The 4,938-nt window shown below is 53.5% G+C and overlaps 1 long non-coding RNA gene across 1 annotated transcript; it reads right to left on the bottom strand.

Moving 5' to 3' along the window:
• Nucleotides 1–1,244: 1,244 nt before the first annotated feature.
• On the bottom strand, nt 1,245–3,803 carry LOC136571180 (uncharacterized). The gene is made up of 4 exons (XR_010785679.1): nt 3,690–3,803; nt 3,140–3,334; nt 1,621–1,819; nt 1,245–1,496 (listed from the first exon to the last, which is right to left on the bottom strand). It is a non-coding gene; the product is annotated as an uncharacterized lncRNA (long non-coding RNA).
• Nucleotides 3,804–4,938: the final 1,135 nt, after the last annotated feature.

Consider the following 4,938-nt stretch of genomic DNA (forward strand, 5'->3'; position numbering starts at 1 on the left):
ATTATGAGTGGCACCTGGGTTAGAGAAAAGCAAAGTTAAATGGCATTCCTGTGAGTGCACTGGATGACCTTGTGTGAGGAAGACATGGGAATGCCTCTGCTATGCTTCTGAAAAGCCTTGTGTGCGGGGGCCCTCAGATAAACACCCTTTCTCACCCTGCTGCCTGCAAACCCCCCTGCCCCCCAATAACTCCTAACTGGATACCTGCTCACCCTCCCTCTCCCAGTCACAACCCTCAACTCACCTGAAGCCTCAGTCTCAAACATCATTTTTGACACTGGGCAGATGCCTCCTGTGACATGATGAATCTGCTGAAAGAAGTGCTGTGCTTGACACAACCTGGGATCTCTGGAAGCTGTGCACCTCCTAAAAACAATAAAAACACAAAACAAGAACAAAACCAGAAATTGCAAATGCACTTTACCACCCCTAAACACAAAATCGTGAACTTAAATACTCCCTGTATTCCATGCCATTTTCTTCACAGGATCTTCCAAGCCTCTGTTGCTTTAGATGCCCAGAAACACCTGCTGAAAGCAAGCTGAGATAAGCTGAAAGAGCCTCTTCACTGAAATGACAGGAGAGCCCTTACCCCAGCACATCCCAGAGAGGGAATGAAGCCCCTCAGCAAAGGCTGGGGTTAATATAGCCCTGATGGTGCCGGCCTCCCATTCCCATGATGCCTGGGAAAAGGGAGGGGGCTAATCCCACTGAATATAAAAGCCCCCAGAGCAGCTGCAGCTGTTTGGCTCCTCTGACTCAAATTCAAAGGGAGGAAAGGCCTTGTTATAGAAGAAAGCTCTTCAGAAAAATAACAGCGCTTTCTTTTTTGACACAACTACTAGGAGCAGAAGAACAGAAAAATTCTAAGACATAAAGCAGTGTGTTTAGGTAGCATACCTAGATAAATTGGGTAATTTGCTGTTAACTTACATAATTTTTCTGTGATTAATAAAAGCCATCTAATAAATTAACACCCAAAACTCCAGCAGCCCAGCTGGCCCTACCAAATCTCTCTGTTGATACATACAGTAAACAAAACCAAAATCCCAGGAATACCTATCAGAAGTCTAGGAAAGAAACCTCTTGAAATTAATCCTACCTCAAATACAAACCAACCCGTCCAGAAAGTGAGCTTCACTCAAAAAACTATTTACACAGAGTTAATAAGACCAAGAAATAAAACAACACACCATATACCACCAACGAATACAACAGTGAGGGAAAAAAACCCACGTTTTTTTTCTTTTTTTTTTATTTCAACTAACTTCCTTTATTAGCTCGAACCAAAGATTTTGCCAGGGCTGTAACAACAACAACTTCTTTTTCTTCTTCTCCTTCTGAAATGTCCCTTCTCCTTCCCAAATTCCTTACAACTTCTGAGTTTAAATCCAAGCCAAAAGCAAAATTCGTGCACTTGTGAGTCCGGTGCTCCTGTCAGATTCTCTGTCTCACTGCACATCTTCTCACACTTTCAGTCTGAACGCTGTCCTGCCCTGATGAGTTTGACAGAAGAATTGGCACATGTTAAGAGAGCATTTCCCTCCCTGCCTCCCTCGCCAGAGCTGGTTTCCTTAGCGCATTTCAATCGATCCCAAGCCCGCAATGATGCGCGCTCACCTCAAGGCTCACAGCAAGCACGCAGCAGCTCAGGCTGACTTGGCTCCAGGGCTCCGTGCCTTGGATAGCTGAGAAAACTTCCCATGAGCCTCTGTCCCAAGACATTGGAATGCAAACCCAGCTCCGTCTCAGCGTCTCGGTGGGAGCCAGGAGCACATCTGGCTGAGCCACAAAAAATCCCTTCTTGGGCAGCTGCACTCTGCCGGAAAGGGGAAACACGTGCTAGTGTACAGCAGCTCAGAAACAATTCTTTTCTAATGTTACCTGCTCTACTTGACTGCTCGCTAACACAAGTCTCATTTTACCATTGCAGGGAGAACGCTGTAGGAAAATGTCTGATGAGCAGCCACAAAGGCCTCACTCCTGCTACACAGCCTGCAACACCCTCGGCAGAGCGGAGCAGCCAAATCACCACACTCTCCTTGCCATGGGCAAGGGTAGAAGATGACTGGGGGAGGCATATAAAAAGAAGGGAAACGCTCCTACAAATGCACAGCCATTTGCTTTCAGAAGCCCAGAGTTCAGGATCTTCTCTAGGAAGCCAGACATGACATGATATTTCTAAGATTTTCTTCTTCATCGAAGGAAATGTACGTACATACACGCTCTTACAAGTGTACCTACAGTTTTGGGGTTTTTTTTCTTCTGAAGCTCCAAGAATGATTTCCCATCTTGAGTCATTCAGAAGAAAGGGCCCCTGTGACTCAGGTCAGAAGGGCACCTGCGTTTTTGATCACGACAGCTTTTGGGTTTACCCAGTGAGCAGGAGCAGCCAGAGCTGAGGCTCAGCAGAGGCTGACCCCGGCCAGCCCCTTCCTCCCTTCCCTGTGTCACAATGACTTCCAGGCAGAAGGATGCAAAGCAGGTTTGTGTCTTTTCTCTACAGTGCCAATAGGTAAAAGATGTAGGCTTTGAAATAACTCATGACCCTCTCTTTGAACTCTCCCAAGGACAGCTTTAAAGAAAAGACAGAAGATTGCTGCTAAATCCATATGGGATAAGGACGAGAGCAGCAAGGAGGGCAGGTGTGTCCCCCCCGCAAGGGTGCACCCAGAGCCCCGGGCAGGGACGGAGTCACTGACTGCTCTCTGGGGACGAGACCCTCCCTGCAGGTGACACTGGCTTGTCCTCTCCCTGTGGCACAGGGACCTCCAGGCTCTATGACCAGCCTCATTTTGTCAGCATCCAGGTGCTGTGCTAGAGCCAGAGGGGTCAAGGCTTTCCAGAACCATAGGATCCTTGCGGTTGGAAAAGCCTTCTAAGGACATCGAGCCCAGCTGCTGCCCCAGCACTGCCAAGCTGCCCCCCCAAATCAGGTCCCTAAACACCACATCTTGACATCCTTGACATGTCTCCAGGCACGGGGACTTCCCTGGGCAGCCTGCTCCTATGCCTGACCACCCTTTCAGTGAAGAAATTGTCCCTCCAATCCAATCTAAGCCTTCCCTGCTGCAAGTTGAGGCCATTTCCTTTTGCCGTGTCACTTCTTACCCGGGAGACCTCGGTACTTCAACCTTACCTGCTCCTTCCCTAGGCGGTCTCTGGCTTGGCTGGATGAGAGGAGAAACACTCCCACCACAGGAATGGCACCTCAGGAGGTCCCACACCAAGGCCAGGGGGAGCAGCCGTCCTCGCCAGAGCTCGCACGTCGCTTCTCAGAGATTGGCTCTGCTTTTCCTCCCGGGCAGATCTCTGCTGAGTGCTGCACAATTGCCTGTTTGGAGGAGGGGGGGGAAAAGAGGTTAGCCAAGTTTTTTATCTAGACTTAGCTGATGGCTTTGCCTCCTCCTGACTTCCTTCTGCTACAAAAACAGCTGCCTTTGGACTTCTAGGGGCAACTTGCACGTCATGCCTGAAAAGGAGCTACAGAAAAGCGCCTCATTTTTAAAGCCTCAGCCAAGAAGACAGATAATTGCAGCTTCTCCATGCCCACTGCCTGCAGAGCTGGCAGGCACCAGGCCAGCTCTGCTCCTCCTTCAAGTTGTTCCCAAATCTGCTGGAAGAACTGAAGGCTACTTTGGCCTTCCATTGCTCTGCTTGTCCCGAGAAAGAGCTTTGAGTGTTGTTACCCCTCCAGAAAGGAAGGGCCTTTCTGTCTCACACGCTCGGTGACACAAGGCTACGCCAAGCTGCAGCAGCCTCTGCTCCAGGTGGGAAGGGCTTCCTTCCTCCTCTGGCACCTGGCTGGCACAGGGCATGCTCTATGGAAGCACGTCCCTGCCCACGGCGGCAGCAGCCTTGGAATGAGGTGATCTTTAGCGCCCCTTCCAACCTGAATTATTCCATGATTCTGTGAACTGAAAAAAGCGGGGAAAGAAATCTGTAAAGGTCACTAAATGCATCAAAGCACATCCCCATGGATCCAATCCTCAGCAGCCCATCCGGCCAAGGTCAGAGCTGCTCTCTGCCCACCGAGGACACGGCAAGCAGCAGGGACCTTTCTCCCACTCTCCAGCACGGAGAAGTGGGAAGCCAGAGGGAAGTTTACAGACACCGGGAGGCGGCGGCACGGGGCGGGACGGGGCGGGCGGTCTTACCTTGCAAAGCTGGCGGCAGAAAGGGCGGGCAGCGCCGCCGCCACGCCGGGATTTTCCGGCCCGCCGTCGCTTCCGCCGCCTGGAGAGGGGCGTGCGCGGGCTCGGGGGGTGCAGCCCCGTTCCGACGGCGCTCGCCCGCCCCCGGCCCGCGGAGCGCTGCGACCGCGCCTCCGCCGCCCGCCGAAAGTGGCCCCGCCGGGCCGCCCCTCCCCCGGCCATTCTTCTCAGCCATCGTGTCCCTTTTGCACTCCTGAATGTCTTTCACCCCTGCCGGCCATTTACCGAGCCCGCCCCGCCCGCCGCTCGCTCCCGCCCCTCGCCCTTGCCTCGCTCGGCAGCCGCGTCCTTGCCCCGCCCCCGGCAGCCAGCGGCGAGGGGCAGGGCTCTGGCTCGGGGGGCTGCAGTACCGCGCTCTGGCCACAGGGCGGCAGACTCCCGGGTCCGCGATTTTCCCGCGCTTTTGGCCGCCATTTTGAGAAGGTCAATGAAGCTCCGCGACATTGGCGACGCGACGCTCCCATGATGGCGGCCAAGAAAGGACCCCCCCCCCCCCCCCCCCCCCCCCCTCCGCCGAGAGAGGCGATTACTCAGATGGCGGTCAGAAACCCACCGAAATACGCCCGCCCGCGGCGCCGCTGACCCCACAGCCCATGCCGGGTACACCTGAAACGCAAGAGAAAATCTCGCCGGGACCACGTCGGTGCTCCGTGCAGGCAGTCCGGATACACACACCGCGGTCCTCCGGTTGCCCACCCTTTTGGCCGCCATTTTGAGACAATCA

Source organism: Molothrus aeneus, unplaced genomic scaffold (assembly GCF_037042795.1).
Source record: "Molothrus aeneus isolate 106 unplaced genomic scaffold, BPBGC_Maene_1.0 scaffold_80, whole genome shotgun sequence".
NCBI classification, from domain to species: Eukaryota; Metazoa; Chordata; class Aves; order Passeriformes; family Icteridae; genus Molothrus; species Molothrus aeneus.